Source organism: Fukomys damarensis, unplaced genomic scaffold, assembly GCF_012274545.1.
Source record: "Fukomys damarensis isolate Sample0158 unplaced genomic scaffold, DMR_v1.0_HiC HiC_scaffold_39, whole genome shotgun sequence".
Classification (NCBI taxonomy): Eukaryota; Metazoa; Chordata; class Mammalia; order Rodentia; family Bathyergidae; genus Fukomys; species Fukomys damarensis.
The window spans coordinates 80,239,463-80,261,298 of record NW_022900951.1 but is presented as its reverse complement, the minus strand read 5'-3'; the positions used below and the strand labels follow the sequence as shown (position 1 = coordinate 80,261,298).

Below are 21,836 nucleotides of genomic sequence, written 5' to 3'. Positions count from 1 at the left end.
CGCTCACTTCAGGGTGTTCCAAATTGAAAGTCAACAGAACAATGGTCAAAGTAATCAAACTAAAAGCTCAGCTTTCTTTCCCCCTTTTCCTATTGAGCTTGTCTGTTCTTTCTTATTCACTGAGATAGTCCTCTTGTTTCCTTGGATTTGAGGAGAGCATTCAGGGAAGGTCTAGAAATTATTTTTAATGGTGGTATTATCATGCTGATGCCAAGAAGATTAAAATTTTAAAACTGGCTTAAAGGAGATTGAATTGAGAAGGGCAGAGAGCCCCTGCTTTCCCATTTCTGCACAGGTAGTGCCAATCAATGAGAGACCACTAGCAATACTCCTTTGAAAGGAGGAGAGAGTATCTCTTTGATACTCTCTATGGTGGATCTGGGGTGTCAGGCTGCTGCAGCCCGAACGGGGGGGGGTGAGGGTGGCAGTAGGGGGGGTGGACTATGGAGATGAGCTTACTGCACAGAGACCTACTTGTTATAGATCTTGTCCAGATGGGCCAACTGCACAAATCTGCCCTGTTGGAAGTCTCAAGAACAATGCCCTGGAGACAGCTACATAACTGAGCAATAGAGCCTGCCCAACTGGGACTCAGATCAGGGCATCAGCTGGTGCTGGGAACCAAAGAAGCCAAAGTACCAACCAACATAATAGCCAAAGGAACTCACAAAACTACTCAGAGGCAATGCCAGGTGAAAGGTACTATCCCTCCCATTGGAGCCCCTAGGTAGAGAAGGGTGATACATAGTGTCAGAATCAGGTATAAATGAGAAAAAAAAAGGAATCAGGTATAAATGTTTTTCATTTTCCTTACCCTTTTCACATACATACAGGGGCAAGAGGAGTGCTAGGTCTCGCTGAGGACATCTGACATCTAGCAACATACTCAATCACAGAATTCTTAAACTTATACCCTTCTTACCATAGTGAATTCCAAGAAGTGATATGAGGCTTTTTGGAGATCATTCCATTTATCATCATTCTTGTCGTACTCACTCATCAAGAGATCCACATTATTTCCTGATGAATCATATCTGAAATGATTTTAAGATTTAAAACAGCATTTTAAATGGGCAAAATCTCCCTAAAGTGTTACAAGTGTTTTCATTAATTTATTAATATTTAATGAGTTACATAGTTTATAGATGTTTTTCCATAGAAAGTGCTTTACATCTTCAGTTGTTAAGGCTACCAGCACCTCCATCTTCTTTGAGCTTGCTCTGCTCTCTGGAAAACCAGTGTTCTGTCTTCCTCTTTCCCCTTAATACACCTCTAGAGCCTCTTCCTCCCAGAATTTATAGGCAAAGCCAAAAAATCTTTCTCTGTGGAAGAAGAGTGGTGAATGAAATTTATTCCTTTAACTTTTTCCCATAAGCATTTCCTTACCTATCACCAAAGAACAAGTACTCTTCTATTTAAAATGTTAAGTTGATTTAAAGTTATTTTTTCTCTTCACGGAGCAATGGTAATATCTCAACTTTGTCTAGAATCTGAGAATCTTTATATATGCCCTCATTTGCCTCTCCCTACTCTTAATTTATTATCAGTATTGGATTTCTTATTTATATTTCATCATTTCTAGCTACCAAAATCTTAAGTTTGACCTATGTTGGGATTAATGATCTCATTAGACTGTTTTGTTAATGTCACCGAATCAATAAATCATGGGAACCATTTGGGAATTAGGAAGCCAAGTAGTATAAGTAGTACTATCATTAGTTCAATAGAAGAAACACAGAATAACCTCTTTGGGGGAAGATACTGCATTTCACACAACTTGTTAGCCTACATGGCTTCTGGTATCAATATATGTATATAGAATAAAAGCATGACCTAGCAATTGCTTTATCATATACCACATTTCTGTTCATTTTTTTTACATTAGTTTATTTATTGCAGAAAAACATTTCTGGGAGTTTATAAAACCACAGAATTTACACACACACACACACACACACACACACACATACACACACACATGCAGAGCACATCCTTGGTGTAACAGAAATGAAGTTAAGAAGACAGAAAAACCTTGTAAATTGCATCACTGAATGAATGAAACAATAATAATCCACATATGAAGACTAGTATCAATCTTATTTCGAAAACCAATCACCAGATGAAAACTGGTAGTGACAAGTAGGCACAATAGTGGGGATTTTAGGATTTTAGCAGTACAACCATCTGTAATCCACCGCTGCTCTTTATGCTGTTCCTGCTAGAAAAGCCCTCTCTGAAGGGACAGCAAGTAAGCTGCTCTTCCTAGCCTGTCACTCTTTGCTATAACACACTTCACAATTCGAATAATATTTATATTCTACCAATGTGGGCTGATGGCATCAGAACAGTTTGTTAGCAAACTTTATGCAGGAGGAAGAAGGGTATCTGAGCCATTGTACCCTCAATATTCTCTCCATGGAAGAATGACAAAGTGCCGTGAAGGAGCCACCTGAAGATATCATGAGAATTCAACTATCGTCGGCTCTCCTGGGTAGCCTTGTTTTTTGCAGCTTCTGCTTTTCACTATGAAGCTGTCTACAAATCCCATGCATGTGGTACACTATAACAGAAGTATAAGCTTTCAGTATCAATTCTGTAGAATAAGGTGCTTACCAGCACCTACATTAGGGAAGCATGTTGCCTTAGAGAGCTGGATCTAGAGAAATAGACATATTATTTTATAGCTTCCATTCATGACTGTGTTGATTAAGACAATGTGGTAGCTTTGGCACCAAACAGAGCCTGGGTTTGAATCACAATTCCAGCACTTATGGGACATAGGTTCTTGGAAAAATTACTTCACTTCCCTCAGCCTAAGTTTCCTCCTTAAAGGGCCATTTAAAGCCTCAAAGATCCAGCATGCAATAACCTTCCAGCCTTGAGCAAATTACTAAACTCTTGTGTGCTTTAGTTTTCACATCTGTTTAATGAAAGTAATAACAGAATCTACCTCAAAGGGCTGCTGTGGGAAATAAATTAGATAATGCTGGTAAAGTGCCTAACTCAGAACCCTGAACATAGTTAGTACTCAAATTAGTTATTGCACAAGCAAACTACATCATCATAATTTCTCTTCTACACCTGTCAAATTTCTATCACAGGGTCTTCTTTGGAACTTCAAATTTGCACTTTGTGAGTCAGTTTGCTGAGGCCATACTCAAAAGTTCATGCTAGATTCACTCCTCGTACATTTTAATCCTTGTCACTGGCACTGAATTATTTTTACCATCGTGTAACATAAAAACTATATCACCATGGAAAACTGATTAATTTCTCTGAACCTCTTTTTATCCAAAATGAAAAATAAAAACTCCATTTGACCTTGAATTTCTCTCTAGACACTGACCTACAGCCCTTCTTCTGTTTACCACCAAGTTTCTTAAAAGATATGGCCATTTCTACATCCTTAACTATTTACTCCTTAACACACTGCAGTCTATAATCTTTCTTCCCCATACCCACTCTCCAAGTGCTTTTTCCATTTTTCTCACAGTATGTTCTTAATTGCTATGTTATCAATGCTCTTCTGTCCTTATCTCTCATAATTTCTCATAACATGTTAAGCCATCATAGCTACTTTAAAATTCTCTTCTCTCCTGATTTTCATTCTCTAATTTCTTCTCTTGTCCCTCTGACCATTTCTTATTCTCCAGGATTTTATCTCTGGACTTCATTGCTTCTCACTGTATATCTTCTGCTTGGCTGTTCTCAACTATTTCTATGGCTGGGATACTGCATGCTGGTGATTCTCAAATTACTGGCTCCATCCACTCAACAAGTTCAGAGCCAAACAGCACATAAAATCCTTCAAACTTTCTTTCCCACTTCATCTTACAATCTTTCAAACCTTGATGCGCGGTACTTCTACACACATAGTCATCTAAGCAGACACCTGGGAGTCATCCTTGACAACTTCTTCCACAGACCTCAGACAAAATCAATCACCAACTCCTGTTGAGTACACTTTCGAAATATTTATGAAATCACTTCCTCTTTCCCTATCCTTCCTGACTTCATCTTTGTTCAACCACTGATTCCAGTATGGTTTCCTACCCTCCACACTAGTATCAATTTGATCATAAATAGACTGCTATAATACAGTACGTTTTTGACACTTCCTTGTTTTTGACATTTCAGTGGCCCCCTCCCATGTCTCAAGGAACAGTTCAAGTATCTTAAATTGGCCTCCAAGGGATCTTCTTCTTTGGCCTCTGCCAGTGCCTCCACCCTCTTCTCTCATATCCCCTTCACTTCCTTAAATGAATCCTGCACTTTGCATGCTATTCCACCCACAGGATCCTGAACTCAGAAACTGATTCTGTCTAATGCCTTCTGTTTTTGTGATAGCTGTTCCCTAGCCTTTAAATTCTTCCACTGACCTCTTCCACCAGAGGTACTTATACTTATCTGTCAAGACTAGCTAGACATCGTGTCTTCTATGAAGCATTCTCAAACCCCTGCCCCTCCAACATTCAGACAGATTTAGGCTATCCAATGATATTCTATACATATGAAGTGTGGCTGAAATATAAGGGGAATGTTTAATTTTTTATTACATTCAGAGACACATTACCACTCAAAACACTCCCCCTAGTTTTGTACACACTTATCCCATCATTCTTGCCACTTTCTCAAGTAGTTCTAGAAGTCTTCTTTGGACACTGTGGCTGCCTCAACATCCTGAATCAATCCAAACCTTTACCTTTCATTGTCATTTTGGCACTGGGGAAGAGCCAGAAGTCACCTGGTGCCAGATCCAGTGAATAAGGTGGATGAGCACACATTGTAATACTTTTATAAGCCTGCTTATCCATTGTATGGCACTCAGCAGCAGCATTCATCATAGTTTTGATCATACCGTGCAATGACATTGAGGAAGACTTTCAGAACTGCTTTAGAAAGTGACAAGAATGACGGGATAAGTGTACTGTAAGTGAAGGGAATATACGGAGGGAGATTAATGGCAATGTGTCCTTACTGTAATAATTTTTAAAAAATTTAAACATTCAGCACATGTATTAATTATATCTCATAATCTATACACTTGCATGATTATACAGATATGCCCGAGTTCAGGAATACTTCTGTTCGCAAATAATTCGGTTTGTAAACAAAAGTATTCAGCAAATTTGCTTCCATTCACAAATTCTGCATGAGGTTACATACATGACAATGGACATCTTCCCCTCCTGAGCACAAATGCAGCCATCTTCCCCAAAATTGTAAAGCAAATTAAGTTTATAAACAGAGGTATACTGTAGTTGTCTTCTGGACACACACATATACTACATATGAGTTTTGAACATGAGCATAAATACTAGTTTGAGGCCAGGGTTTATAATGTATTTATCTTGTATATCACACCCACAGCATGAAATAAATTAGTGTTTGCCACGTAATTTTTAAAGTAATGAGCACTACAGCTCTTCAAAAAAAATTTTTGACCACCTAGTTGCAGTGCTAGTTCGCATCAACTATACTTCCTTTGGAAAGGGTTGTGTCATGAACGACCATACTATCCAGGTGACCTTGCACTTTTTTTTTTTTGCAAAGTATTTAATTGCCATGCCATCCTCAAAGCAATCTTTGAGGTAAGTCAAGCACATATTCATGTAAGAAGTAAGGAAATGAGGCTCAGAGAGGTTAAGTGACAGAAGCAAATTCCAGGTTATAAAGATAGCCCTGACTATCAGAAGAGCAAAATGCTTGGGACTATGGACATAATAACACACTTACTATCTTGACTATATGTAATACTCACCACTCTTCCCACATAGAGAAACAAAAACAGTTAGCTTTACTAGAAAACTATTATCTTGTAAGATTTCCCAAAAGACAACTGGCTCAACAGATCAAAATATCTTAGAATTCTAAAAACTGGCCCAACAGAACTGGAAGGGCCTGCCTCAGATCATTTAATCCTGTCTCTTCAGACAACACAGGGATATTGAAGGTTTGATGAGGCAAAGCCCAGAACTTAACTTCTTTTATCAAATTAGTTGAAACTGTGAAAGAATAGAAAGTAGAATATTTGAGTCTACCATCATGTATTAGCCACAGAGCTTTACTTGGGACTACTCTGGCTCACGGATTACAACAGATGCATGGGTAAGGTAATTTGCATCAGAAGAAATTCTTCCTGTGACAACCATTCAGTCCTCAACCTCTGCCTTGCTCATCACTTGATTGACACCCTTATGAGGTGTCTACAGTTCCCATAGAAAAGGGAATTACACAAATCTTGGCAACAGGATAATACTACAGATATAAAAAGGCCATGCTTAGTTCCAATTCTAGAAATGCAGGGTCTCCTTTACCAAAATTTCATTATGAATTTATGAATTCCTCAGATTTATACTTATTTTAGCCTTTCACAGTATAAACATAAACTGTTATAATCATTTGGTTGGCCTAAGCTTCAAGGCAGTCCTTTAAGGAAAGAGACAATATAGTTTCTCCTTAATATATCATTATCATGCTATAAAATGTTCTTCATTGATTTTCGGCTTTGGTCTTGTTTTGTTTTGATCAACTCAATTTATTTTGAAATTAACCTTTCCTGTCCCATGTCATTAGGATTTCAAATTTTAGGTTTATGAAACCTCTGCATCTAAAGCCACCAAACAGAAAACAATGAATCACAGAAATCAGTCTCATTTTTTCTATATGCTACTTATATAGTTCCCCTTCCTAATATTCTCATGGTTGAGTCATGTTCAGGATAAAGGATTCAAGGGAGAGAGAGAGACGTTCAAAGCTAATGAAATATGCCTTCAAAGCATCACAAATACCATGTCTGATGTTATTCTTCAACCAACAGATATGCAGTTACTAATGAAGGTACAAAATAGTATCCATTTCTTCACTTTACCCTTTCTTGAAGCAAGGAAGTAAGAGATGTGTGAGGGGTACGTGTGCACTGCCTGGAGTCTTACTTTGCTAGTTTCCTAGCCACCTGAAACTTAATCAAAGTTGAAAAGAAATCGATCCCCTGGCACTAACATGTACCCTAGAATGAGGACTACTTTCTTTGGAAGATTTCCTGGAGCTACATTCTAGTTTCAACCCTCCTTGGGATATAGGGTAGCTGCTCTATTTTACTGAGAAATCCAATTCCACTTCCTGTCTTTCCTTTAGTTTCTCTACCCTGCTTTACATAAGAGGTACACCTTGGTGGCCTATTTGCATTACTAATATCAGTCCAATAAGGTTAAGGGATATTAACTCCCTGAAGCCCTTCCACATATTCTCTACCCGGCCATTTAACCTCTACATGGAAGAGGAAAAAGTCTGGTGAGATTGGCATAAGTATCCATTGCTTGAGTCTGACTGAAGCACCAGTTTTACAGAGGTTCTACTCCTGAAACTGAGGTTCTTTAAAGGCTCTAATACCCAGAAAATTCTCTCTTATGAATCAATGTAAGGTAAAGTCTTTCATCAGAAATTTGAAGCTATCAAATGAGTGATCAATACAAAAGGTTCACTCAATGGTGAGCAGCATTAAAGCAGGAAGAAGTACTGTTCTTGGAACAATGGAGATGGGCAATAAACACTGGCTGAATGAACAACTGCACATGCGGAAGTAAATATATTTGACTATACTGCCAAATTTCTCAGGTTAGGAGGACCAATACGTTAAGATTTTTTTGTGCTTTTTGGTGGAGGAACAGTGAGGGAATGGATGTGATAATTGGGAGAAAAGAGTTTGAGGTAAGCTGAGGTTAGTGTTTTCGGTGTTTTGATTGTTTTTATTTTGTTTTGTTTTATTTTTTTAGAAGCCAATGTTCTCTGGGTGGCAAGTGGGGCAGCACTTGCCTAGCATGTATAAGGTCCTGGGTTTGATCCCCAGAACCTCCAAAAAAGAATTTTTTTTTAAAGTCAATGTTCTCTCATGATTTCTTCCTCACACAATTGAAAACTTTTAAAGGTTTCTATTTGCACGTAAGTTTAAGATCAATCTTTTGAGGCTCGCTTTCACCTACCAATATCACCTTATCGCCTTTGGATTCATTCACAACTTTTTTTTTTACAGTTTCTACCACAAAATGCCAGACACTACCAAATACAGGAGAAACACAGTAAGAAAAAAACACCTCCTGCCCTCAGAGGGCTTATATTCTGGAGGGGTAGACAAACTGGAACTAAGTTGTTGGAGAACAGGAAAATGGAAAAACATGCAAATATTATGAAATATGTAAGAGAAAGACCCAACATAGTTCTAGTAAAAGTTAGCAAAGAGGATGTCACTGGAAAGCTTCCCTGAGTTAGGGAGAGTTAACCTGAAGAAAAAAAAAACAGGAAAAGGAACAGAAAGACCAACAAGGCAGACAGGAAGGCACGAGGGGTAAGAAAGTTTCAAAGGAAAAGATCTGCATTTTGCAAAAAAAAAAATCTAACTGCATTGTGGAGAACAAATTGTATAGAGAAAAAAATTGATCATCAGGAGAAAGAGGTGGTGTTTTGGAAAGGGGAAAGTAGTGGGTGTTATGAGAGCATAAAGCAAGGCCCTTAACTTGATCCTAGAGACCAGAGAAGGCCTCCCTAAGTAAGTGACATTTAAAGGGAGATTTGAGTCTGGGTTAGTCATAGTGAGGACTATGAGGCTATGTGAAGTAGAGATAGTCTCTGGTAACTAATCTTCTGCCTTAGCCAAAGCTGGCTTCATTTTTCCTAATAATTTAGTCCTCACCTGGAATGCCTGGTACCTTTTCTTCCTAGCCAAAGAATGAAGGATGCATTTGAGCAGTGGTGGTGAACATATGGTATGCATGTTGTTTGCTATTAAAAGCTCTGAGAGGTTCGTCATCACTGCACTAGAGGCTATGAAGTCCTCCTCTAGTAACTCACTATTACCTGTGAATCTGACACAAGGAAGGTGGTCTGCTATCACAAGATATTGATTACCTGTATCCAAAGAGCTAAGATCTGAAATTGACAACTTCTTCCTACTGGTTGGTCATTCCTTCTCACCCCTTGCAATTCTGTCCCTCACCACCACCACCTTCTATTGTTTCTTCTGTCTCCTGATTGTCATCCAGGATGAGAAAATGGTCTAGCTGTCCTCAGAGACTTACACCAGCCTGGACTGCTCCGCAGTGCCATGAAGGGCCAGGACTTTTGTTTACAGCTGTGAGCCTGGTGAGGTGGTGCGCACAGCTGACAGCCCCACTCTGGAGCAAACCTCAATCATCCTCTGTCCTCTCAGCCAGCTTTCACAGACCAGCTCTATTGAAAGCTGGCTGTACCCGCCTGGGTCCCACTGACATCCCATCCACAACTCTGGCCTGGGAGCAGCTGGGTGAATCTCAGCTTTGTACCTTTTAGGAACTATTCTTGCTCTCTTTCTCTGTCCTCAATTTTGAACCATTTTGTCTCAAACTCAGAGCCTTGAAAGAACATGTTCTCTGAGGTCCCCATCCTCTGAACAGTGTCCCCATCTCCAACCATATCTGCTTACTCTTGGCAATATACAAATAGCCCTCATTTACTTAGTCACATAATAAAAACATTAAAAACAAAGTAGCAAAAAAAAAATCCCACGTAATTTCAATGTGTACTTTGTGACCTGTCTTTGCAAACTGAACGGTCAAGTTCCATGTCTTTAAATGTGTGTGTGTGTGTGTGTGTGCATGTGTACACACATACATGGCTTTTGTTTTTCAGATGGCTTTCCCACTGTTTTAAAACTGACATAGCAGATGGGGCATGTGGTGGTACACTCCTGTAATCCCAGCACTCAGGAGGCTGAGGCAGGAGAATCGCCACAAGTTTGAGGCCCACCTAAGCTATACGGCGAGTTCAAGGTCAGCATGAATTATACAGCAAGACCCTGTCTAAAAAATGAAAAGAATATTCAGAAGGTCTTGAGTGAGGGCCTCTGTCATGTATTCTGTTCCCTGGTGAGGGGTATATATGAAGCTCCTTTATAGTCCTAGTTCTGTCTCTTATCTCCAGATTCCCTTTGCTTGTGCTTTTCTGCTTGCTCACTAACATGGTTTTCATCCATTAACCGAGGCCTTTCTATGGTTTTCAACATCTCTACAGTCCTAAATGCCCAAGGGATAGGAGACACTTCTTTCACTAACAGTAGCTCATTACAGTGGTGTTTCCTATGGGTTCCAATGAAGGGCGACTACAGGCAGGAGGAGATTCCCCCTCTGGGAAATCTTCACAGAATTTCTGCCAATGATGCTTTAAACATCTAAACTCCTCACTTCCCAAATTTTCCACATGGTCCATCTTTACCGAATGGCTATATTTCACCCAACCCCTTGGCTAATAAGTACTCTTCTAAGAGTATTAAGTATTAAGAGAAACCCAGGGATATTCTTTGCCCCAGGATTTATAAAGCAATTGTTTAAATTTTCTTCTACTTTTAAAGTTATTTTGCTATAGAAACATTCAAAGATACACACTGTAGAAAAAAATAGTATAATGAACCCCTATATGCCCATCATTATGCTTTAATAATTTAGACATAGAAATTCAAGTATTACTGTTGTCCTTTTTAAAAGTAATAAGACAGCTTACATTTTCAGAAGCCATAGTTTTTATCATCTTCAGTGAACTGGGGCCACAGGTAGAAATTATAAGCATAAATGAACTTACCTCTTGGAAAAGGCTCAAAGCATCTTCTTGAGGTAAAGCTTAGATTATAGGCATCAGCAAACACAGGTGGAAATCAGTTGTCATCGCTTCATTGATGTAGAACATGGAGAACTTTATATGATGATTCCAAGTGAAATGTGTCATTCACAAAACCACGAATCTGGCAAACTGTATGCTAAACTATCGACTTAGAAAGGGGAAAATAAAAGAAAATGCTTAAATCTGGCATTCCAGTGTCACCCAAGGACTTCATTAATTAGGTTCAGTTTTTCAATGTTTTCAGACACTTGGAAAAAACCTGTTTATATCAAATGATGGGTCAGTCATGGGGCAGGGGTTAATTATCAAGAAGAGAATAGATACTCCTAAAAAGATAAAACTTTTTCATGATCTTTTCCAATTTTTGCTGTCTATTACATATTAGCAAGCTAGATTGATCTATACTAACTTTCTGGACTGGTTTTATGAAATTCCTATGAAGTGAAGCATGTATGAACACTCAGTAAGATACCCTCAATACAGAAATACCATTTTTCTTAGCCTTGAAATGTTAGGATTTTTAACACATTAAGCAAACACTATCTTATAAAAATCCAATTTGCCAGTCAGAAACACATTTTTAAAATATCAGATATACCTTACAATAGGCCAATTTTCAACCACTACCCAAAAGCCATGAGAGGACACTAATGTCTCTCTACACTCTCCAGAACAGTCTAAGTAATACATTCTAGACTTAGGATAGCTCTCTTAGCCACAAAGTAAGACAAGGCCAGCAAACAGTGTCAGGCTAGTTGTGTCCTACAGAATAGTACTCAACTGAGAGAGCACACGTATGGGCTGAAATTTATTTTCCAATTGCCCTGGTGAGATTATAGAAGCCACGGAGGGGGAAAAAACACTTTACTCATTGTTCCACTGGAGTGGACACTTCTCAACAATTTGTCCGCCCCTAGGTGCCATGTGTTTCTAATCAACACTATCGCACTGTGTAAGTTAATGGTTGCCTTGCAAATCAACATAAGGTTCCTGGAGCCACTAGGTGTCCTGTGAAGGTTGGGGCCGTAGTTTCTATTTGGCCTTGTGCCTTGAAACCAAACAAACCTAAACTATTTTTCCCTTCCAACTGAAACAGATTGTAAAGACAATGCTTTGGGTATAAATTCTAAAGAGTACCTCACATTTTCAGAGAACTCACTGTAAGTCAGGAATCTGCTGAAGTCTTATTCCACTAGTAAGCATAGATGGCAGGGGATATTCACAGCGATTCATATTGAACGGATAGCAAGACATAAGAGGAAAGGGGCTGGGCATTAAAGTCAGAGAGAAGTCTGAATCCTTGCTCTGCTGTTTACTTGCTGAGCAACTTTGTGTTAATTTCTCTGCACTTCTGTGAAGATTTAGAGAGGTACCAGACTTTAAAACCTAAGCACTTTGCTGCCTGGCACATAGGAAGTGCTCAGTTCCTATGTCTTGTTCTCCTACCACTCTGAATCCAAAACTAATTGACAGTATTCGTGCCCTTAGCCTTAAAATCTCAGTAAAGCATAAGAATGGGTTTTACTAGAGAGAATATTGGAGTAACAGTCAGGAGATGTGGATTCCTTGTTATAGCACCTTGGGTTAGTTACTCCTCTCTCCTAATTCCATCATTAAAACAGAATACTCATAGTTCTGATGCTGAAATGAAACAGCAAAGGAAATCACTATTCTTGGGAATCTACTATGAGACACGCAGTATACTATGCCCTTTTACACACCTTATGATCTCTCAATAAGCACTATCTAGTAGGATTTTTCTGTGATGGTGAGAATGTTTTTATCTGTATTACTGGAGTAGCTGTTAGCCATAAGTACTATAGCTGCTAAGCCCTTGAAATGTGGCTGGTACCACTAAGAACTGAATTTTTTTTTCTTTTTCTTTTTCTTTTTTTTTTTTTGGTACCGGGGATCGAACTAGAGTCCTTGTGAGAACTGAATTTTTAAAAAATTTACTTAATTTCAATTAAAATTTAAAAGCTACATGTGCTAGTGGATACTGTATTAGTGTGCCTCTAAATTGTAAAGCATAAATACCTCTTTCCACTTAATACAATATATGGGAACACTGAGGCCTGGGAAAGTTAGAGAAATTGTTAAGTCACTTAAATAGGGCCAGGGATGTAGCTCAGTGGTTCCACGCCTGCCTGGCATGTGCAAGGACCTAAGTTTGATTCCCAGTACTGGGAAAAAAAAAGTCACTTAAATAGTAAAAGGCTTACCAAACTCAAAACACAGGTCTGGAAAGTTTAGTAGGATAATAGAGTCAGCTATACCAGGAATTATCCAAGCTTTATTACTTACAAGTCAGATGTGCAAACAAAAATAATTACAGATTATATACTCACTTTTGTCATCTATAAAATGACTATCACCTAACATACACGTTTATTAGGATTAATGGGTATACAGCAATATAGTATATTTCATAATAGGTTTTCAACAAGTCTGTTTCCTCACCACTCTGATTCACCCATCACAATAATAAATTCAGATATAAACTGAAAAAGGGAGCTGAAGAGTTGAGAGCAATGAAAAATAAAGAAGCAAAAAGGGGAATACTCATGTAATATTGTATTATAGAACGGAAAAGAGGAAGGGTATGAAAATCAACATATTCCCATTTATTTGGTTTGCTTTTCTGTACTCTTCTTGATATTACAACATTAGCCAAAGCAGAGAACAGGATATCTATAAATGTACAGTATTTTAAGGCTCTAAAAGATAAGCCTTTATGGTTGAACAAGCAAGAAATAATCCTGGTTCCCATACTTGTTGTGTGCACTTGGAAAAATAGCTTGACACCTCTAAACATCAGTTCTTAATCTGTACAAGACCAATGAGATGCAGGGTGTCTCAGAACATATACATCATTTATGATTTTGCTTTATATTCTGTGGCACCCTCTAGTGGTATGTACAAAGAAAAACATTGCATTTCTGTTCAAGCAATGGTTTTCAAACTTCAGCATGCATTAGATTCACAGGGAGTAGTTTGTAGCAACACAGATTACCAAACCCCACCCAAGAATTTATGATTAGGTTTGAGGTGGGACCTGAGAATCTGAATTTCTGACAACTTCCTAGGTGGTGCCCATGCTTTTGGTCTATCTAGGAAAACACTTTGAGAGCTACTAATCTAAAAATTCCTCACCTTGTATATAGACCTATGTATGATTCATAACTGTAAAGTCTGATTTCTACTGATTTTAATATAGTAGTACCAATCTAATAAATTTTTTGTGGAAAAAAAAAGGAATATCTGTGTGACGGCACATGGAACAGCATCTAAAATATAGTAAGCATGAAAAAGTGAGAATCACAATATAAATTTGCCCAGGATCACAGAGCTAGTAAGTAGTGAAATAGGATTTATAATTAAGTTTCTAACATTGAAGACATAATAAAGGTTAGCGGTACACTACAGAAAATTAGGTGCAAATACATACATATGTGTTAACATTTTTTAAAGGAAAGAAATTAGTTTTTGGGCTGCGGATTTGGCTCAGTGGTTCCGCTGCCTGCCTTGCAACATCAAGGGCCCGAGTTCGATCCCCGGTACCAAAAAACAAAAAAAAAAAAATTGGTTTTCAATACCAGAATCTAACTTTAACCTCTGAGTTATCTTTACTGAGCTACTAATCGTCTGTACTGAATTTTATTTGGGGAGAATTCTGAGTATTTCAAAATAAAGTGTGCAAAAGATCTTCATCAGTTCAGTAGCTAGGGTCGTCAACTCTGTGACTATAAAAATCCAAGGAATAATGAAGAAAGGGATGCTAGAGAACATTTTTTTTTCTAAGAAAAGGAAATACCAGGGATTTAGCTCAGTGTTGCCATGCCTGCAAGAACCGGAGTTCGATCCCCGCCCCCCCCAAGAAGTAAATAGCAAGAATATTTGAATTGTATTGTTTTTACTCCTCCGCCTAACAGGGTTATTTACAGAAGTCAGTTTTATTTTTCCCCAGGAATGCAAAAACAACTGGATTCCCAGATTATCTGGAGAATTTAACAAATGGGGGGCAAAAGGTCATAATTACAAGAACAGCTGCTGGGGATGAGGCTCGGCCACCTGCCCCTAAAGCGCAAGGTCCTGAGTTCTATTCCTGTTACCGGAAGGGAAAAAACAAAACAAACAAACAAAAAAAACCCCGGCGAATACTTTGCTGGAATTTGGCGGCATCTAGTGGTAAACTCAAGATGTATAAACCAACCACAGAACTTTCTGGAAAATTAAGTGCGTAGTTGCCTGAAGAAGGGCAGGGGCTTGGAGATCAGGACGAAAGATGAGAGCGTCAGTCCGCGCAAAAATCTGGGGAGTCCCTAGAGGAGAGTAAGTCAGGATTCTCATTAGAAAATATTTCTCCAAAAGGACGCTGAAAGCCACGGCTCCCTTAGAATTGCTAATGTAGGAATGAGGAGAGTGTAGGCTCTTAAAGCAATGGAAGGCTGCAATTTAGAACGGGATCTTGGCACAGAGAAAAACGTGGGAAAAAGTAGTTTTAGGGTTTAACATCAGTAGGAAAGGCCGAAATATTTCTAACAAAAGTCATTTATTTCTGTTACGGTCACTTTGCCTTATTTTCCTTATCGTTAAAGGTTTTCAACTACACATAAAAAGAGAAAACAACCAATTTAGGTCTGCGCGCGCGCGCACACAGGCACGCTCGCTCTCTCGTGCGCGCGCACACCCTCATACACCCTAAAGCCAGGAGCGCACGCCTGCGCACACCCACTACCTCCGGCGCCACGGGTGGTGCGCGTTTACACTCCAATCCCATGGCTGCGCGAGCTTGGCCGCCCAAGTACATCCTGGCCCTAACGCCATTCGCCCGCGACACTCACCACCCCCACTCGCACAAACATCGAAACCTCCAGCGAGCCTTTTTCGTCCTTCTCCGAAAGTTGCGCAACAGCCTCGGGGGCGTGGCCTTAGAGTTGACCTCGCGCTTCACCACTCGCGGGAACCTTAGCTCATTTCCGCCTATCCTATTTCAGCAGGCCACGTAGACACTTCCTTTCTCATGGGGAGGAACCTACAAACCCATAATCCCTCCCTGCAGAAGCGAGAGAGGAGAGAGAGAGAGAGAAAGAGAGAAAAAAGTCCCTCTGGTCAGGGGAACTCTAGGTCGTAAAAAGAGGCCACGTGAAACACTCTGCCCTATAGACTTATGACCCAACGGCTGTCGCGCTTTGGGAGGACGGGCTAAGAACCTAAGAGGACAAACGTCATTGGCCAGAATCCGCAGCAAAGACGGAAGGTGATTGGTTTGTTGTGGACCTTAACCATGAAGAAGCAGGTTGCTAGCACCCGCCTTTACTGCGGCGAAGTGTCACTGCTGACGTGGGAGTACTGATCCAATCATCTGATTATAGAACATTCTAAAACTCATAGAAGACGATTCTGATTGGCTGAAGTGTTTAAGCCCGCCTCCAGGGTGACGTGTCTGCCTATGGATATCAGTTGCCAGAGAAACCTGGCTTCACTATGGCGGTTGGAGGGACGGCAGTGATCACACGTCCTACTGGAAAGAGCTGGATTCTCGTTTCAGGTTTCGGGGTGGGGGTGGGGAGAAAGGGTCGATGATTTCCTCTTTTCGTCGTGTGTATAGATTGGGCTCATTCGTGGCTTTATAGTCGGCCAGAGCTGGATTTGTGCTCCTGCTCGCCAACGCCCAGCTTGGGCAAGGCTGTGTTCTTTCTGTGTCTCGGTTTCCATGTTTGTAAAATGGTGATAATAGTATTTACCTCAGAGACGTGTACTGTATAATAGTGCGTATAAGGCACTTAATATGAAGCCGGGCTTCTACAGATATTAGCTATTGTTAATGGGGGTAAATGTTCTCATAACAAAATGAGAAAAATTATAAATTGCGTAAATGCGCTCATTATAGTGCCTTTTCTGTATAGCAACATCCCTAGAAGAAATTAAGGATAAAAATGTTAACCTTGACCGGTGAAATAATTTATTACCTGAAAATCACCTCAAAATAGCGGGGATTGGAATTTCCCCGTACTGAAAAGTTAAAAGGGGGGGGGGATGGAGAGCGAGCTGGAGATGAACCACATGCGATGAGTAGGCCTTGTTTGGATCCTGATGCGAACAGGGCAACTAAAAATCTAAGGTTCATCAGGAAAATTTGAGCGCGGATTCGATATTTGATGATATTTAAGGATTTGATGTCATTTTTAGACGTTGCAGTCATATTGTGATTATGTCTTCAAATTGCCTTTTATTTGTGGAACTATATTAAATGCTTATAGATTGAATAATTCCTGGGGTTGACTTCAAAATACGCTGACTAGGATTTGCTTCAAAATAATTTTAGCGGTAGGGAGAAATGAGGGATATAAATAAAATAAAATTAGGGCCCTTAAATTAATCACGGTTTATGCTGAATGATAGGCAGATGAGGTTCCTTATAGTCATCTGTTTTCTTTAGTATATGTTAGAAATTTTCCATAATATAGAAGTCGGCTATTTGGTGAGCTTAAAAAAATCGGGGGGGGGGGAGCAGTGGGGGGGGTTACAGATGAAACAAGATGGCCTTCAGTTGGTAATTGTTGAAGCTGGTTGATGGATTCCACTGGGTTTGTAATACTATTCCCTCTACATTTTTATCCATTTGAAATTATCCATAATAGAAGTATCTTTTTCAAAAATTAGATAAATGTACAATAAAGTGAATTTGAAACTATATCCACAAGAAAAAAATGACACTTGTATATTATTATTTATCAGCCCTGGCATCCTTTGTGTATAATAAAATTGCATTGACTGATGGAGAAGAACACCATTATTTCATATCTTTTTATGTTCTTTTCTGTCCTTTTGCTTGACCTTCTAGGACACCATCAGAAAAGCTAAGTTTGCCATACAGTAAGGATCAGGAGATCTGATCCTGATTGCAGAACCATCCTTGATTACAGAATCTTGGGTAAGTACCTTCCTCCTCTAGGCCTTATTTCTCAAATGAGATAATACCATATAAGCTTTCTAGCTTAAAGATTAATAAGCCCCTATCTGGGAAAGTACTTTAAATTCTGAGAAGGGAAAGATGGAGCTAAATGCATTGCTGCTTCCAGTATAGAAAATGAATAAACAACAGAGGGCTGTGTAATCTTACAACCCTTAATAAATAATACTGAAATTGGTACTCTATAGTAGTACCACAAATCTCAATATTATGTTTGTTTTCCTTTAGGACATTCCATATGCAGCATAGTTTGGTGATTGAGGGCAAACACTGATGTGCTAAATTTAAATCCTAGTTCTGCCACTTACTATAGGATCCTAGGCATGACACTTACTTTCTATGTAAGTTTCCTTCTTTCTAAAATAGAATTGATAGTAATAGTAGTTCCTTTATAGGTTCATTGAAGGGGTTACATTTAAAGTACACTGGAAAGTGTCTAGCACATAATTGTTTGCTTTAATAATTAAGGCTCTATTCATCCTGGCACATTCTGTTTTATATAGAGTCTGCCAAGAAAAGTATACACACTTCAGGAAAAAAACTTGTATAAATATTTTAATATTAAATTTACTGAGACATCATGAGATTGATACAAGTTACCTTTGACCTCTACATTTATAAGAGGTGCTCACAGTGGTGGCCATTAGCTTCCAAACATTTATTAGTATCACAAACTGCTGCTTGGGTAACCTTAGTCATTGAGATTGCTGCACATGCACTTTGAATTCCTTCTCTAAGGGCCAGGAGTGTAGTGTGTTTTCCACAGTATGCAACATCCTCAAGGGTCCCACATACCAGAGTAGCACCATCTGTTGGAAAAACATCTTGCTAATTTTCTTTTCCTGAAGTGTGTATACATTTTTGGTGGATTCTGTATGTACACTTGTACTTCTTTTTGGAATTGTAAAAACATTAATACTGTTGGTTTCTCTCCTCATTTTCCAGAAGCAGCAGTTACTACTAGAACTGAATTCTGTATGACTTTGGCTTGTCCTAACAATCTAGAAAAGCTTTAAGTTTATTACCATGTTTATAAGGAAATTTCTAGGAGCTATAATATTAACTAGCAGATCACACACAACATATTCAGTCTGCTAATAGTTTTTATATGATTCCTTGTTCGGACTAAAAAAAATCTGTTAAAAGAAATGCTCCAAGATCCAAAAGAGAAAATTGATATAAATGTAACTGATAATGTCCAATTCAAGGTTTGTTCCAACAAACTGTTGCAGTTGTTCTTCTCAGTCATTTGTGAGAAATATTTGCCAACACAAAAGATTAGTATTTGGAGTCTGAATCCCAAATGGCCTATTGTTTGCCATGAAGAGGTGAAGGAAAATTTTTCAGTCTCTTGATAGCAATGTTTTCTCATGGAGTCTCTATATTTTGCTTCTTATTTTTCTCCTTAAAGCTGGGTTTCAGAGAAAGGCATTTCCCTGGTGGAAGAGAAATTAGAAGGCACAAAATCCATTTACATGAGGTCATTTAGAGAATAATTAAGGGCCAAAGGTAGGGAGGTATGCATTTTAGTCTGTTGGAGCTCAGGGAAAGCACAGACCGGGATGACCTGAAAGAGAGAAAGCCTCAAAGAGGAAAAAGACCTGGACCTCGAAGGATGGGCAAAGCCTAGAAAAAGGAAGGGAAACGAGTCAGAGTGGTATACCCACAAAGTATACAATATGCAATGGTGATTAACTGAAAAATTAGGATATGTGTATCTTATAAATTTGTAGACACATAATATGTACATACAGTCTTGTAAGCAGTTTATATTCTACAGTAACTTCAGTTTTCCTTTTCTTACCACCCTGTTATTTTTCTGTCCCTAATCACCCTTTACACTTTGCTCTATTTCCTTCTAGATCACTAAATTTTATATCTGTCTTAAAAATGTGTATGGATGTATATAAAATGTTTTGTGTTTTTCTTTGTACAGATATGGTGTCACTATAGGTTATGTTTTGCAACTGTTTTTATTTAACAGATTGCCTTCAATATCTTTGTGTCTATTCATAGAATTCTGATTTCTTTCACAGTGACATTGTTTTAACTAGCAAGATAGGACACAATACTACATTTTATTTTGCCAAATCACAATCAGTATCCTTTAAGGTTGACTCGAGTGTTTTGATACTTCAAATAATACTGCATCAAACATCCTATTATCCATTATAAGTGTCACTCTAGGCCGACATTTTTGCGGTTAAACTGTCATACTTAAACCAATGAGATACTAGAGTAAGACAGACATAGCACTGTAGCAGAACAAATGGCTCAAAGATACAGTAATGAAACCTTTAAAAATTAAATAACCAGAGATCTTTGGGAAGAATACTACCTTAAAAGACAGAATTTTGGAAATTTGTAACATAAAGTAGCATTTCAAATCACTGAGGAAAGAATGACCTTTTCAATATGAATATTAGGAAAAGATTACTAAAAGTTTGGGGAAAACTGTAAAAATACCAAGAAATAATGTAGGAAGTCACTCAAATTTTTGGTTTAGAAACATTTTCTCTATGACATAAAGCCAAAGGTCAAGGAAAATATTTGACAGATTTGTATGTGATGTTATGATATGCATTCATTCATATAATACGTATACACACACACGATATACATAGTAAGGCACCAATACACATACTTTAAAATATTTTCAATATAAAAAACCTGTAACATTTAATTATTAGAAATCAAGAAGCAGCAAACAGTTGAGTAGAAAAGGGAACAAAAATATAAGGAAAAATACATGACCTGAATCACACAAATTCAAGTGAAAAATCTTCCCACATATTAAAATAACTGAACTTTTTTCATGAAAGTGTTTGGGGCTTTGAGTACAGCACAGTGATAGAGTGCTTGGCTAGCATCTGTAAGGGCCTGGCGTCAATCACAGGTACCACACACATAACGACAACAGAAAAATACCTAGTGTGTGTTGCTGAAGATGTGGAAGAATGAACATCCATGTTTTTGCTGGGAGTTAAAAAGTTCTTTCTAAGGTGAATCTGGCTCTAGCTCATCAGAGTTGTAAATATACGAATCCTTAGACTGAATATTTCCTTTCACAATATGTCCTTCAGAGATATCTAATGCTCTAATGTAACTATTGACATCTATTATAGTGTTTCTGTAATAAACATTTGGGACATACGAGGATAAATTATGGTGCATAAGAGATTATAGGATGAGAGGTAGATATTAAAAAGTTAAGTATGTATTGAAATGTAAAAGTGCCCATGATGTATGAAAAGCATTAGGGATCTCAATTTTATAAAAGTAAATGAATGTGAATTCATATGCATATGTAGTTTGAAAGATTTTATGTGAAAGTATAGTAAGAGTTGAAGTTATACACATTACTTCTGTGATTGAGGGTGGGAGATGATAAAGAATGCTCAGATGTTTACATAGCTTGGTATAAGTAAATAATGCCATAAAATATAATTACTTGGGAGATACTATAAATAGCTGTAGTTCATAGTCTTAAAAATTTTAGATTAACAAATTTTTTTTTTAAATTCTCTGAGAATGAAGATATAACTCAGTGGTAGAACACTTGCCTAGCCTGTGCATGGCCCTGGGCTCAATTCCCAGCAACAAAATAAGGTATAAAACAAATCTGCAAGAAATTCATCAGTTCTACTTTTTTAGCTTCAGCATGAAAGGGAAAACCATGTGTCTTACATAAAACTAAAAATCTGACCACAAGACACTAAAAGAGCACCCTAGGGGAAAATATTTACCAGAATTATCTAAAAAACTTAAACTCACTGAGAACAATTTCAAAGAACAGTATCAATGAACACTAGACATATTTTTAAATGTTAAGACATTGCTAATATAACTGAAGACCGGGGATGTAGAGTACTTATCAATGGTAGAGCACTTAACTAGCATATGCAAAGTGGGGATTTAATCCCCAATAGAGTGCCCTCCAATAAGTAGTGCGAACAATTAAATACACTTCCTGAGCGAATTCACAAATTTAAAAATTAAGATTATCAAAGTGTAGGGTGTGGTCAACATTTTACTCATTACTTGTAAGATTCTTAATTATTGCAACTTTGAGAAGAAATTTAGAAATACTAAGAGCTGGGCTGGGGATTTTGCTCGGTGGTTTTGCCACCTGCCTTTCAAGCTCAAGGTCTCGAGTTGAATTCCCGGTACCAAAAAAAAAAAAAAAAAAAAAAAAAAAAAAAAAAAAAAAAAA

The 21,836-nt window shown here is 38.2% G+C and overlaps 1 protein-coding gene and 1 long non-coding RNA gene across 3 annotated transcripts in view; one reads left to right on the top strand and one right to left on the bottom strand.

Annotated features, from left to right (window-relative positions):
* LOC104858519 overlaps positions 1–15,826 on the bottom strand; it is a 77,917-nt gene extending 62,091 nt beyond the window's left edge. Inside the window, exons 1-3 of the long non-coding RNA XR_004515803.1 lie at positions 15,492–15,826; positions 10,609–10,795; positions 923–1,034 (exon numbers count right to left, since the gene is read on the bottom strand). This is a non-coding gene — a long non-coding RNA (uncharacterized LOC104858519). The remainder of the gene's footprint in view (positions 1–922; positions 1,035–10,608; positions 10,796–15,491) is intronic.
* A 271-nt stretch (positions 15,827–16,097) lies between these two features.
* The window catches only part of Morf4l2 (mortality factor 4 like 2), a 12,239-nt gene continuing 6,500 nt past the window's right edge, over positions 16,098–21,836 (top strand). For both annotated transcript variants that reach the window (XM_010618765.3, XM_010618764.3), the window contains exons 1-2: positions 16,098–16,198; positions 17,495–17,584. The gene's annotated coding sequence lies outside the window, so the exon portion shown is untranslated. The remainder of the gene's footprint in view (positions 16,199–17,494; positions 17,585–21,836) is intronic.